The sequence below is a fragment of the Podarcis muralis genome, chromosome 3 (genome assembly GCF_964188315.1).
Source record: "Podarcis muralis chromosome 3, rPodMur119.hap1.1, whole genome shotgun sequence".
NCBI lineage: Eukaryota > Metazoa > Chordata > Lepidosauria > Squamata > Lacertidae > Podarcis > Podarcis muralis.
Window position 1 is genome coordinate 44,446,740 of NC_135657.1, and position 16,237 is coordinate 44,462,976.

The 16,237-nt window shown below is 39.0% G+C and overlaps 1 protein-coding gene across 2 annotated transcripts in view; it reads right to left on the reverse strand.

Annotated features, from left to right (window-relative positions):
* The window catches only part of CHRM3 (cholinergic receptor muscarinic 3), a 223,225-nt gene that overhangs the window by 62,467 nt on the left and 144,521 nt on the right, over positions 1 to 16,237 (reverse strand). Inside the window, exon 5 of one of the 2 annotated variants that reach the window (XM_077925752.1) lies at positions 14,754 to 14,951. The exons of the other annotated variant lie outside the window; for it this stretch is intronic. The gene's annotated coding sequence lies outside the window, so the exon portion shown is untranslated. The remainder of the gene's footprint in view (positions 1 to 14,753; positions 14,952 to 16,237) is intronic. 2 annotated transcript variants of the gene reach the window in all.

A 16,237-nucleotide genomic window follows, 5' to 3' on the forward strand; every position in this document is an offset into this window, starting at 1 on the left:
TACTTTATAATTTTATCTGGTTAAAATATTGTTCCCTGTCCAAAATGTTCATGTGTGGAGGAGAAAAACCTATGAACACATAATTTTTTTAAAAAATGATTATATATGTATGGCCATTGCCTTTTAAAGAGCATCTCATTGGTATGAAAATTCAATACACAAGTTCACACTGCTATTACTGAGTCACGTTCCTGTTCACAGTTATGCATGGATCTGTCACAATGATTTTAAGCATAAGCCTTAAGGTATACACCTTCCATTAGATTGTTAGTGCAGAGCAAGTAAGCGGATGGTGTTGCCAATCCCAGGAAAATAAACAAGGCAGAGCAAAGCAAGCTGTAGTTACACATTCCCCTTTCCTTAGGCTCCAGCATATTATTGTGTCTTGACTGTGGCAGAGAGGAAACAAGGAATACAATCATTAAAGCAGGACAAGACAATAAAAGAGAACAGCAAGGTAGCTCTCAGCCACTACAAACACGGGAGGAAGCCCTCTGCTCTTGCTGTTTGTTTCTGAGGCTTAGCTCTCAATACATCTTATTAAATGTCTTTATTTATTAATTAAATTTCTATACTGCCCTTCATCTGAGGATCGCAGGACACTTTACTATATCAAAACACAGAAACACATACCATAGTAACAAACAAAAACAACACACACCGGTTTAAAAGGCCATAGATTGTTTAATTAGCCACAGGCCTAGAAGAAGAGGAATGTTTTTGCCTAAAGATAAGCAATGAATATGCCAGGTAAGTCTCCCTGGAAAGAGCATCCTACAAGCAGGGAGCCACCATAGAAAAGGCCCATTCTCATGTTGCCACCCTCCAGACCGTTCTGTGTCACTAAGACCACCTGAGCCTCAAATGACAGCAATGGATCTAAAAGCACCATCAAGCTGTGAACTGGCACCTTCAGAGGGAGTGTAACCCCATCAAAAGTGTAACCCCATCAAGGAAACCTCCCATTCACCCTGTCTAAGGAACCACCTACTAACAGTGCCTCAATCTGATCTAGATTGAGCTTCAGTTTGTTGACTCTCATCCAGTACTTTATCGAGGCAAGACAACAGTTCAGCAAAACCGCAGCCACACCTGCAGATGTAAAGGAGAGGCAGAGCTGTGTGTCATCAGCATATTGCTGACAACGTTAAACAGCATAGGGGATAAAATGGAACCCTGAGGAACCCCACATCGAAAGCTCCACAGGGCCGAAGAGCACTCCCAAAGCTCCCTCTGGAAACTACCATCCAAGTAGGACCAGACACACAGCAAAGCAGGGCCACCCACTCCTAACTCTGCTTAAAAATATCCAATGAATGCGGTTCCACCACCTTATGAGGGAGTCTGTTCTACTGTCAAACACCTCTTACCATCAGAAAGTTCTTCTTGATTAGGGGAAAGTCTTTAGCAAAAAAATGTGTTTATTAGGCAAGATGACCAATGTTTGTATATTAGGAGAAATTCGCATTAAAATACTAGTGCCCTTTTTAAAAATAAAAATAAAATAAATTCACAAACTGATATGAAAATGCAGAGAACTTAATTTAAGATTGGGAGAAAATGGGAAACAGTTAAATGAAATTGACAGAATCATCCATTCCTATACTGGCTAAGTTCTGTCTCTACTGCCAGAGGAAACATGCCTCAGAATACCAGTTGCTGGAAATTGCAAGTGGGGCAACTGCTGTTGCATTTATGTCCCATGTGAGGGCATCTGCCTGGTCATGAAGAACACAGTGCTGGACTAGATGGGCCTGTGGGTCACCCAGTAGGCTCTTCTCATGTCGTTATGTTATGAGCAGGTTTTCAATTGTTAATTTCATTTGCCACATTAAGGGTTACTACAGGTTGATGTCTTGTTTCTCCGAGAATTGAAAACCCTTAGTCGGAAGTCCTTTCAAGCACCTTCAGATTGCTTCAAGTATCCCATTTATACTACTTTTTTTTATTAATTCTCCTAAAATTGCTTTTCAGCTCTTCACATAAACTCTCCAAAATTTATTCTCTTGTGAAGCGAAAGATTCAGAGTTGATACTGCAGGTCTTATGTGTAAGCTGTTAATGCTTTGAGAATACTTTTTATGGGAAAGATATATAGCAGAATGACATAGAAAGTAAACTTGCTCGAGATAGAGTGTTGTGTATATCTACTATCTTTGACAATCTGAAGGCTTTACTCAACCTTCATTTGACATCTTGACATCAAATTTCAATTTCAAACTCAAATCAGTCGGCATTCTACTTACAGTGATATTAAAACAGTTGCTATATCTTACATTAATGTTATTTATTAGGCTGACAGTTCCAAGTTTTAGATTTTCTTTTTTTAAAAAACCATTTAATTACTTGATGAAATGATTAAATAAAATGTTACGGTCTCAATGCAAATGATATTTTGATTCCCTGAAGCTAACATCTTCTATTAAATACACATGAGTTATTGGGGGGGGGGGGAATTAATGTAGAAACAGCCACTGAATTATACGCAGAATGTTACAGTTATACATCACCACGTACAATGCTGCGAGCTTCATTCAGGGAAACTCACACACCCAAATTTGTTTGAAACTTAAACCTAGATAAATAATTTGGAGATTTTGTTTCACTCAACCAACTAAGTTTGTAGGAAATGAAACACTCAAGGCAATTCTGCATTTTCAAGTTGTACACTACTTTTCTTTTAGACAGGAAATCTGAGGAAGGCTTCTGTGGAACTCAAGAGCTTAACAAGCCAAGGGCTTGTACAAAACATTTGCACAAGTTATTAGATAAGAAACATGAGGATCGTGTTATAATGCAGACAAGATTTGAACCCCTTCATGAATTAGAATTGTATTTTTAAGGTGCAGTTTTTCTGCTCACTGTTTAGGAGAATGTTTCTTACTTCCTAAATTAACATTAGCAATCAGATTCCCAATATCTGCCATTGTAATTCTTTTCATGCTAGAGGAAAAAGCACATGGTGAGACCCTAAATAGCATGACGATCTTTATAACATGTGAAAATAAACCTCTGAAGTGGCATTAGACCCTATTATTTTGTCATTAAACTCACATTAAGAAGTTCACTTATGTTTGGTGCAGTTTCTAAATTTAGACTTGGATTTATTTGTATTTTAACTGAACTGGAAATCTTGGGTAAGGAGACACTGAGTTTTAACTGCATGATTTTATCAGGTGGGGGCGGAGAAAGAGTGTTTATTTTAAAGCACTTCAGATCATCTCCCCCTTGCTCTCTTTTGTTCTCAAAGCATCGCCAAGAATAACTGAGGATACAATTCAGTACAGTTTCAGAGTTTTTGTGGGGATGGCAAATATATAACAGAATTATTGCAGATTTAGCAAACCAACCAATAGCTTCTCTGACACTGATATAACAGAGATGCTAAGACACACCTTCACATATTGGTAAGTGTATTAAGATAAATCACCAAGCTTAATTGAGACTTTGCAGAATTCATATTATTGAACAAAAAAATAACAGTGAAGAACAACTTAATACAATACTTAGTAACCACATTTTGGTCCAAGTTACCCAAGCTATTACAGGAAAAGTCCAATATCTGATAGCAGTTTCGTTTTATATTGTGGTATACATATAACCCTAAGATATTTGTGCCACGAACCAGTTCATGAATGTTTTTATATGTTTCATACCTTATATGGCACTCGCTGGTGTTTACAATGTGGTGAAAGAGTAACTGAACAAAAAAGACTACGTTAATAGCCACTGGCATCACCTTTAATTGCAGATCTGAAGATGGAATTAAAAGATTGTGTGTCCATTAAAGTACATCATGTCCAAGTGGTTTTGGACTCTTATCCAGTGCTCAAAAACACTGGCCCTATCAAACATGTTGCTTCCAGAAAGGGATAATATTTTCATTATAATTTTAATCTATTCTCAATACAGTCATGCAATCAAAGAATTCTTAACGCAAAAGACACATTTAAGAGACCTTTCATGTAATTTGTGAGTGGTGCTCCTTGCCAGGGACATATTGCACCAGCTGCCTATGAGCCATTGAACAAGTTTTAAGATACGATGTCCTAAGCAGCTCTGGACCAGGTTACCTGAAATATCATTTCCCCCTGCCCTGCAATCGAGTTAGCTTTGCTATGGCCTGCTGATTATTGGTTTGTGGTAACACAGGTTATTTCACTGGTGGTACCAATGATACAGAATGCTCTCCCTGGTGAAATACGTGAGGCCCCATTCCACTGTCTCTTGAAGACATGCCTGTTTAGACAACCATTACTCTAATCTCCTGACTTGAAACGCCTGCCTTAATTGTTTTAATTGCTATTTTGACTGTTTCAATTGTTATGCTGCTCTAATCAACTTGTTTATTGTACATTTTAATTGCAGATTTTAAATTTTTGATGGAATTGTTGAATTTTGCATTTTTATTATATGTGGCTATATTTTTTATAATTGTTTTTACACTTGTAAACAGCTTAGAATTCATTTGGGCAAGCAAGAGGTATATAAAGAAATAACAACAATAACAATGATTTGATTGGGGAAAATAAAACAATTCAAATGCTTATGTGGAAAAGCAAACATGTTAAACAAAAAATGCCCAAATAAGCTGGATACTTTTAAGGAACGCATCATGCTAGAATTTATTATGAACTAGAAAGAGAGAATAAATAAGCAGAATAAAAACTAATCAGAAATACCTTTCATTCCTGAAAACTAAGTAGAGGGTCCATTGAAGAATAGCTGATATAAAAGGTCTACAGTTTTGTTTTCCAAGTCAGAGTAACTCTGCCATCTTTATCCTTCATTAGTTCCCTTGTTTAGTATGCATGCATTGTCCAAATGAGAAGACGAATTAAGCATTGCAGCTATTATAGCATGTGATCTTCACTTGCAATTTACAAGAGCTTTTGATAAATAGGGTTGCCTGAACATGAAAAAAGGATATGTGAGTAGAATATATGATCTCTTTAGAACCTGATGGCCATTTTTTCAATGGTTAATTTCTGAGTATGAGTGGGCCTAAAGCCATCAGGCAGCAGCAAACCTTTTACAAAAGCACACACCTAGTTTTCTTGTAAATCTTATTTAATTTCTTTATAGAATTATATATATTACTACTACTACTACATTTTCATCCCACCTTTCCTCCAAAGAGCTCAGGGTGGCATACATGGTCTTCTCTATCTGCTCTATCTGCCAAAACCCTCTTGTCTTCACAACAGCTCATCCAATAATTTGCCATAATCATTTGTCGTCTTGGCTAGGTCACAGCAGGAGTGGGGTTGGCTATTCTCCAAGCCTAAACCATGCCCATCCTCCTGTTCCCACGGACCACCTGAAAACCAATAAAGGCCTTAGATTTTTCTGCCTGCTTCGCCTGTAGCAATTGTAATGTACTATGCTAGATACCGGGACGCGGGTGGCGCTGTGGGTAAAAGTCTCAGCGCCTAGGGCTTGCCGATCGAAAGGTCGGCGGTTCGAATCCCCACGGCGGGGTGCGCTCCCGTTGTTCAGTCCCAGCGCCTGCCAACCTAGCAGTTCGAAAGCACTCCTGGGTGCAAGTAGATAAATAGGGACAACTTACTAGCAGGAAGGTAAACGGCGTTTCCGTGTGCGGCTCTGGCTCGCCAGAGCAGCGATGTCACGCTGGCCACGTGACCCGGAAGTGTCTCCGGACAGCGCTGGCCCCCGGCCTCTTGAGTGAGATGGGCGCACAACCCTAGAGTCTGTCAAGACTGGCCCGTACGGGCAGGGGTACCTTTACCTTTACCTTTATGCTAGATACTGTATGATTTTTCTATTGTACTTTTACAGACATGCCACAGACCACCTGAATGAATTTTATAGACCACTGGTGGTTCATGGACTACGGTTTGGGAACCCCTGACCTAGGCAGCAGTTATGCTTGCTTGTTACTAACTTTAGCTGGTTGGCTAGCTGACTCACCTAGTCACAAGAAAAAGAATTTGGATTAAACATTAGAAAGAACTTCCACTATTAGACAGTGGAGCAGGCTACATTGGGAGGTGGTGGGCTCTCATTCATCAGAGGTCTTTAAACAGAGGCTGGATGTATATTCATCAGGGATAGGTAATATTGGATTCCCTGCATTGGCAGAGGGTTGGATTAGATGACATCTGAGCCCTGTCCAGTTCTGTGAATCAATCTGATAATGAGACAGATGGTCGACTAACACATTCACATTAAACACATTTACTAGGGTGGAAGTCCCATTGACCATGATACTTACTTCCAAGTAAGCATTCATAGGATTAAACTGTTAATTTCTCACTTGTAAGACTGCAAAAAATAAAGTAATAATATATACAATTAAAAGTGTCTGTTACATGCCTAAATATTGTGAGCTCACAGGAAAAGCAGCTGTCTCTTAATTTTGTTTCTTTGTCCACTCATTGTTCTGGATAATCTGAGACTGTATTGTTTCCATTTCTTAGAAAAGTAAAGTGCCTGTTTTTCTAGAAAAACATTTGACATTCAATACTTTTTTCTTTTTTCTTACTGCTGAAAGCAAATAATCCACTTGAATGCTTTATCGACCAGCTATATTGCAAGAAAAGATAAGACCTCTTAGAATCATATGAAAACTATATTATATTGTCTGGAATTTATGGGATTTTTTTAAAGAGACAGAATGGGAGATTTGGATTTAGCATTATATATAATATTTCAACTCGAAGTCCTTCTCAGCAGTGCAGTAGGTTGCCAAAGGAAGGTAGAAAATGTCCTTACTTGGAGGGTTTCTAGGGGAGTTTAGGTAGACATCCGTCAATGAATCTTTTGATATGGGCTATAATGTTCCATCTTAAACATAGCTAGGACATCTCAACCCATCTGGCCCCCTCCTGTACGTGTGTGTTTCCCTGAAATGTCATGTCCCACCTTTCTTCTTCACATTTCTATGGTGCTGGAAATGTGGGGTGTAGGGAAGGGAGACACACAATGCAGAGGAAACCACACACACTGTGTAGTTATAAATTATTGCCAGAGCAGTTTTCATATGGGTAGGCCATACTGGCAGAATCATGCCAAGAAACATTAAAATGACACACTGTAGAATTACTATATTGTTCAAAATCATTCAGTGTGGTAGAAATGTTCACACATGCAATAAAACACAGGCATGAAAGCTTGAAACAGCTTGCTCCATCCTTGCTCCCCTCGCTACAACAAAATGCATTCTATCACTTATTGCGCTTATTAAGTTGCCCTTATTAATGCTATTTTGGGAACCATCGTCATTTGCAATCCAAATCTTATCACATCGAAAGTTACGGTTATTATTAATAGGAAAAGCATTTTCACTTCTCCCAAACTAAATGTTTCCTTTCATACGTGATTTGGTCGTGCCCTGTTCTCTGTGCATATCAGATGCAGGAAATGATTGCTTAGGGAACACACAATGCAAGAAGAGGAAGAGGAAAAGGCTTATTGTGGAAAAGTAAGCACAGAAAACACAAGATTAATGGGGGACATAGCGCTCCTCTGCCAGCCTACTAAGCTGGCTGTCCTCCCTACAGAATGCAGGAGCAGATATTCAGAAAGCCAAAGTACTCCAAGCAACTGGATCTGACATTTCTGCCAATATAACAATCACTGCTTCCTTCAATACAGATCAGCTGCTATGCCAATTCTGTCAGCTACTTTTTCTACTGGCTCTCAAACTACCAAGCTAAATAGAAAGCTTTCCTTTTTAGTTTAAGAACAAGAATTTGGGTTTGATTACATACTGTTGAGCTACAAAAGAGTCATAAGAGTCCCTTCTAATGCATCTTCGAAGAAAAGCCAACTTTGTTCACTTCTACATTAATGTATCATTGAGTGTTACTAACAGAAAATACTGAGTATATATGATACTGAATAAATATGATAACATCTTCATTTTAAAAAACCCAGTATGAGTTTTCAGCACAACTAATAAATACAGTGGTACCTCGGGGTAAGTACTTAATTTGTTCCAGAGGTCCGTACGTAACCTGAAGCACCACTTTAGCTAATGGGGCCTCCTGCTGCCGCCGCACTGCCGGAGCACAATTTCTGTTCTCATCCTGAAGCAAAGTTCTTAACCTGAAGCACTATTTCTGGGTTAGCGGAGTCTGTAACCTGAAGTGTATGTAACCTGAAGCATATGTAACCTGAGGTAACCTGAATATGTATTAATTAGCCACATTTCATGGAAACCCATTTAGACTATGAGAAAACATACACCATTATTCATTATTCATGTAAAAAGTCATTTTGCATGGTTCACATGCAGGAATGTATAAAAAGATTTCCCCTCCACTGGAAACAATAACCAAACAATAATCCCTAATGTAAGCAGATGCACCCTACTCTTTTGTGTTTACATTTAATATTTAATTCTTGAAGTTTTTGCTTTTAAAATCAAATCAATTCCAAAAAGCATAATATAAAGGCAGAACACACATAAGCATATTAATTGAACATCTATAGTAGTCTAAATAGATAATCAATATTTATTGCGAGCCCACGCGCTAAACCCTGTACCCGGAGCCTACCCCCCCCCCCCCGGGAAATGAGACAGCAATGTATGGGTTCAAATTAGGCCACAACTTTATTGAATTTCAGGTGTAGGGACTGTGACTTAGGCCTTGGAAGGTATCCCTCTCAACCCAACAGGGGCTGAGGATGTGCAGGGCAGTCAGGTATAATGGGAGGGGACTGTAAAGGGTGGACTTACACAGTGTCCCTTCCCACTTCACCAAAAGCCGGGAGTTTGACCTATATGCCACCGCTCTAGGGCCAGTGACCCACAACCCACCCTTTAACAGGCCCTGCAAACACTGCCGTGTAGGGTGCATGAAGATGTCACCTCCCCCATCTTGAAGATAGACTATAGGATACTGACCAAAGTTGTGACAAATTGCTACGGGGAAAGCAAAACCTGCCAATGCAGGGAAATTCCTTCCCAGTTCTGAATACAGCAACCATCTTACGACCATAGCAGCGCCCGCTGACCTAGAAAGCAAGAGGTTAGCCTGCAAAAGAAGACTATATTTTAGGGAGGGTTGGGTGGGTGAATCTGGAAGGAAAACCAAGTGAGTCTGGGATGGAGAGCATCAGCCTTTTTCCTGGCCCTCACCCCACTCCCAGCCGGCAGCCCATTATCCTGCAGCAAGGTGGGTGGCACCTGGCTAGGTAAACCCGCGAGGTGTAGCAAACCCCGCCCACCTCTTGGGAGGGGGTGAGAGCAAATTACATACCTGTGGTACAAAAGGTATGCCCAGGAAACTTCCCCTTCCATTGTTTATACATGCTTTCATTTGGGTAGTATGCCTGTTTAAAAAAATTCTACCATGTTGTTGTAGGGCTGGCCCTATCATTAGGCAATGTGAGACAATTGCCTCAGGTGGTAGCTGGCACAATGCCCTCACCATTTTCTCTGAGTCTTCTGCACTAGCCTGTTCTATAACTCTTGGGCTAGCTAGCCTGCTGCTCCCAGGTGTGGTGGCAGATGTTGTCCCAATGTCAGTACTAAAGAAAAATCAATTTGCCATTCCATCATTCTGCATGCAGTTGTGAGGCAGGGCACCATTGTATTCTGCACCTCAGGCAACAAAATGTCTTGCTCACTGAAAACAATCTGTGATCAACTGCCCTTTTTGCTATCTACAGTCATATTTTCAATATTCCTATATGACCTGTAAGAGGCTTATAGCTTAATAGACTCTCTGGACTTTTCTAGTATGACCTGGAGTGCCCTTATCGTGTTCTGCGCTAAGGTATAATAGAACTAAATCTGCAATCCCTATACATTTCTATTCAAAAGTAAATCATATTGAGTTCAATGGGACAAGCTCCCAGTTAGTTCAGAATTGCAGCCAAAGTTTTTATGGAACTCACTATATCTAGTGTGTTTCTGAAGTGCTGATGCTGTGATAGCCAAGCCTGAAAGCAATAATGTTAGTTCCTGGGCTCCTAGAACACAACCAGGAAGATGCATGTGACTAATAACATGTTTGTCATAATATACATGCTACAAATATTTAAGAAGTGATGTGCACGATTTTGTACTTTCACCATTTAATGTCTAATTGAGGGGATAGTTTGGGATTCAAGGGGAGTTTTCCCCAGTAAGAAACTAGGGATATTCTAAGTAATAACATTCTACTGGGACAGCTTTAGATGATCATGTATTTGGACAATTGGATACAAATAGGAGAAAGCAAAATGAGGGAGAAATGGGAAAAGCTGATGTATGTAAAGATTCATTATAAAATGTTCAATACATGTTGTTGCATTGCCAACAAACAAAACTCCAAAATAACTCTCACATTTCTAAGCAATATTGGCCACAGATATATCCTGAACAATTTGTCTTCTGGTGAACAAGTCACAAAAATCTAGTGTTCTGCTGCAGATCTTGTAAACACATTTTCTTAGACAGGATTTGGCCATTTGGACTTCCCCCTGCATTTATCAATGACAAAATGGTTGCAAAACTAACAGAAGGATAAAAATGACAATATAGATACAGGGGCAAATGCAGGGAGAGTTGATAGATATTGTAAAGAGTCTATTTTCTACATACTATGCACACTTTTCAATAATTAGGGTTTCTTTAAAAATAACACCACAAGACAAAACTGACAAAACTTTACAAGGAAGTTTGTGATTACTATACAGTACTGAAAAATAAATAAGAACCAAGACTCAAAAACATAGGAAACCATGACTAGGCTCGCTGTCAAAACAGCAAGTGGAAAATCAAGCACTGAGAATAGCAGTGTCTCTGACTGCTCTATGCTATGTGTCAGGATAAATATAACTGCAATTATGACAGCATTCTTTCCCGACTATATGATGGCATTTTAGCCAGGGTATGCACATCTTCAATGAGAGTAACATCACACAACATTTAACATGTTGTATTTTATTCTACTAAACAGTGCAATTAGCAGTGGGAATGGACTTGAAATCATACAAAAGGAACGTGTCACAAGAATCATCAAGAATCCTTGGAATAGTGACTCTGTAAGTGAGGAAAAGACAAATGGAATCTTACCAATAATTTTAGATCAGTGACCAGGGTGTAAGAGAAGATTGCAATCTTTGGAACATGTAGATGAGCAAGCCAATTAACTTGGCTAAATTTTGGAGTAAGTGGCTGGAAACCTAGATATAGTGTTTTCCCCCCAGTTAGTTGTGCATTATAAAAACATTATTGCTTCATTTTCTTTAAAAAAAAAAATCTTTTAGGAGAGTAGAAAGGAGGCTTATTTTGGATTTTTAAAAATATGACAACTAAAGTCCAAAGTTAAGAGCAAACAGAACTGTGGCAGCAGATACAGATATGCATGTATTATAACCCAAATCAAATTGTTTTATTCTGTGACAGTCAAAGCTTCTGGTTTAGATTTCTTACATCACAATTAAGTCCTCATACTATAATACATTAATATCAAACAATTCAGTTGATATGCTTTGTGTACCACTACAGAAAGCTATACTACACCACATTTCTCAATCAAGATCTTTATAGGATCATCAAAAGCATCTCTAACCTAAAGAACCCAACTGAGTTCATTCACTGGCTTCAGATGCTGTCAAAGAAGAGTCACTGCAATGTATGACACCATATGTGCACTCTGCAATTGCACTGAGGCATTCGTGTAACCCTCTGAGAAATTCTGTATCAGTCTCTGGACTTTCCCCAACTGTTAGATCTCGTGTGGGACCGGTGCCTCCCTACAGGATTACTACCTTTCAGTCCTTATAGGGCTGACCTTTGGAGGTCAGCTAGTGGGTGTCGGCTTGGCAAAGGAAGCTTGTTGAAGGGCAAAGCAGATTTGTATTTTGACAATGTGAAATTTGTGAGAAAGGAGGCTGGGATGGTGGCAGTAAGGACAGGGAGTAAGGCAGCGAGGAAGACACTACTCTAAGACAATTATTTACTCAGTGTCAAAATATAAATAGATGCAAATGATAGTAAAATATAACAGTTGTGGTTCTGAGTATCAGCAATCTTTTAAAAGCTGATTCTTTATTATTATTCAAGCTACTTATAAAAGGTTTACATTTCATTTTAATTAATCAAGCGCAAAATCTTTTCTATAGTAAATACAGAAGCTATATGATTCCATGACATTACCGGCATCCTTCAGTGTACAATATAAAACATGGAAGGGAAAAATATTTATTTGGAGCAAACAGGGAAAATCACTACCCAGGCACAAATTTCCATCAGATTTCACCCCCCATCCACACATGCTTCTTTTTCTATAATTGGTATCACACAGTAGGGACGATTCCATTTATGAAAATGTTAACTTCCAATCAAAAGGAATATTTATGTTAAACAAGTAGATGGAGTTTTGCCAACTTACAGCAGTAGCTGAGACTTAAGCTGCAAAGCAATAATTAATTATTGAAGTTTACTGCAAAGGGATAAAATCTAGAAACAGCTTAGTATAATATTTCACTGCAGGTGTTTCATGGAATTAATAAACAAATCATTGTAAATCAGCTGGGCCCATCTATGGGTTTGACAAATCTATATCCATTGGAGGTTGGTCCACTAGGACTACTGGAGCGCAGTGCACACAATGAGAATGTCAAGCAATTTTTTAAAGAGTTTCCTCTCCAAATCTCAAAGCTATGTACTCTTCCATCTCCCATACACATCTTATACTTCTGTTTGAAGTGAGAGAAGCCCTGCAAACATTTCTGTCAATCTATTTCTTTCCCTCTGGCTAATCAGGTCTGCACCAGACAGCCAATCCTAATCCAAAAGTATAGCTATGGCAAAGAGGTCCCTGCCATGTGCCTGATCGAACTGCCTGAAATTCAGCCCTACTAGGAAGGCTCCATCACCATCTGTTGTCATCAGGGCTTTCCATCACAGCTACTGTAGTGAATTGGGCTGGAGTCAGGACTGCTTCAAGATCAGCAACATGTGGTAACCTCACCACAGAATCATGCATCTGTTCTGAGCATGCTCTGAGCTGTTTCCTTCAAAGCTCCACCTACCTAACAAGGCCTTAGGAGTGTGCTTGTTCCTTGAACACTGCCTTTTCATGTAAGAAGTGCAAATTCATTTATACACTTAGAATCAAAGCAAAAGATTGTTTAATTACCTTTTCAGATTATAAAAACATGCATTCTGTGGTACAGAATGAGCAAAATCATGGCACTGCATGTATCCAAGGAATGTGCTCTGAAAGCAGCAGCTTACGTAAGGAAAACACGTACTCTGCATACACACCAGTTCTTTTCTTTAATTGCAAAGTATCTCAGTGTGCTCATTCATGCTTCCCTAACCCTTTCACTGACAACACAATATGACCTAAAGCTACAAAATGATACCAGCAAGAGATCTCTGAGCATTGCAATTAGCACGTCTCATAAGTATCCCAAAGAGTTTAAGACTGCCAAACACTACAAAAATTATACATTTGTCATGAGGTGTAATCGGTTAAAACTAACATGCACTGTACAACAATGTCTGTGACCCTCCACAATCTTGTTCTCCCACAGCTGCCAGTCTGCTGTGACTGAAGACATGTTTGCCAGTCTGTTTGGCTCACTTGAGATCTTAATGACATCCGCAGGCAGGAATGAACAGATATAGGTCCCTAACTTTTCAGCACAAAACATTTTTCATTCCAAAGCTATTCTGTAACAATCAATTTAATATGTTGGCCATTAGGGTAATGGAAAATTATTCTGAAAGTATTTTTCCCCATCGCCGTCCCACTACAGCTCCAAGGAACTTTAGGCCAAACACATTAAAATAAACTACACCCCTCCCCCTCAGGGAAAGCAATCCAGTGTTGTTCAGACCAGATAGCAAAGCATACTGCTTTATTCCTATTTGTTCTTCTCCCTTCCCTCCTACCTTCTAAGGGAGCAACTTTCATAGGACAGACATAGTGGAATAGTTTGCCAAAACAGTCATGAGTTGCAAGCACAAGGCAAATATTTTTGATGCTGATTCAAACGGCACAAAGTAATTGGGCGTTATTACTAGAATTTCTTTAAGACTCTATTCCATTTTGGAAATAAGGCTGAATAGTATTATTTGTATAAATTGTGAGTTGGCATTTTTGTTATCTAGAGCCAAAAAAAACCCAAAGAACTTTTTCCTGCACATTTCTTACATCATTTGTTGGATGGAAGACTGTTAAAAAGTAGGTAAAAACTGGTGCATTTCAGTTATGTTAAGAGTAACATCCTCTAAAAGTAATAAACATCGCTATATGTGTCCGATTATTTTCAATATATACAAGTTTTAAAGTTGTTTGCTATCTAGCATTACAGCTACAGAAAAAGTTTGTCGGATTCACTATGCCCCAATCAGGTTGCAACTCCACATGTTCAGAACTAAATACTGCCATTTTCAAATCAGACTATATGTTCATGGTTGTGTCTGACTGCTGTAGAATCAAAAAAAGATCATAATAGCACCAGAATATCAGTTCTCAAAGATGGCAAGAAATAAGGTCTCTCAATTAAGTAATGTTGTCATCCTGCACTAGACTCGGCTAACTTGACATTGGTATTTCATTTGGACAGAATCAACATAGGAAGCTGTCACCATCTAGCTCAGTATTATCTGAATTGATTGACAGTAATTTTCCAGGGGGTTTCAGAGAGTTTTCCCCAGCCTTATCTGGAGATGTCAGGGACTGAAATTTGAACGTTTTGTCTGTAAAACATGCCCTCATCACCAAGCTATAGCCCTTCTCCTATTCTTAACACTAATGCCTAGGTGTCTATTAATGAACTCACATATCCAAGGAGACATGGCCAGCCCACCCATGAGGCAAGATGAGGAAAGCACATCAGGCAACCAGATCCACAGGGGCAGCAGATCCCTTTGTAGATCTTTACTATCCTCCTTGTTCCTGATGTAGTTCTTCACTCACTCCTTCTTGGGAAAAGCCATTTTGCGATTTGCCTCAGGTGCCAAAATGTTTTGAGTCGGCCCTGCAAGGAGAACTGCTTTTATCCAGCAAAATCTCAGTTCTATAGTTGCCACATGACACAATCTCCTTTGGCAAAGGGGGGGGGATCATACATTTAAGTAAACAATTACAATTGAGGGTGCAATCCTGCCAAAGTTAACCAATTTTTAAGCCATTGATTAATGGTAGAGTTAAGCACATGATTTATTCTACCCAATTTCAGTCAATGGGAAAAGCAACTAATCTATAATGTACAAATTGGATAAACAGCAGGGAATTGCCTGTCAAAACATTTCATCTTGAAGTCCAGAAGGATTGCCAACTGGACTACAGAGAAAATATTGCCTGCTGGAATTGAATAGGTAAAATACAAAATCATAACTGATTGAATAATTCACACATTCAGAGAGGAATAAAGAAACTGCCACAGATTATTGATGATCGACCTAAAGTCAGAAATAGTGGAATGACCCACACCAAAAAAATAGTGATTATGCAGTCAGACAAACAAGTAGTGCTAAAATCTTCTGCACAGTTAATTATTGGCTATAGCCATGTGAAGTATTGGCCATTACACTTAAGGTTTATTTTTCAGAATGTATTGACCCTGCCAGAAAACTGTTACATTTATAATTACACAAGGAGAAACATTGATCCAATGATTAAAGGCATAAACTTGGAAGCCTAGGTCACTTCCTAACCCAGTAAGTCCCAGTTCATAACCACTGTTTAATTTGTCAGTTAGCATCTGTTTCCAAATCCACAAATAACAACATCCATTAATGACCAAGAACTGCATGATCATTCGTTTAACAGCTAGTTTGTTTTAAACTCATTCATACCTACATTGCAGTAATACACATCATATTGTGTGTCTCTGTGACAATAAGCTTTTTAAAAAGGAAAAAAGAAAGAAAGGCAAGGCAAGGCAATTTGAAGACTTCAGGGCCCTGTCAAATGATATACTGAATGAAGCTGTCAAGGTAGTGGCTAGAACCACCCTTCAGGTTCATCCCAGGTAGGGAATTCATCTAATCTAAACCCTCATAGTGAAGCATGATACTATATAACCAGCCATCTAAATGATACTATGGAGGAGCAAAGCTCACTGTCACAGCAAATGTTTTGCATACAATTGACCCAGGTTCAACACCTGGCATTTTCAAATTAAAAGCATCGTGGGCATCTATGAAAGTCTCTCTGAAACCTCAGTGAGCTGCTTCCAGTTGAAACAGACAATATTGGGCTGAAAAGGACCCATGGTCTGATTCAAAACAAATCAGCTTCTTCTTCTTCACCCTCACATTG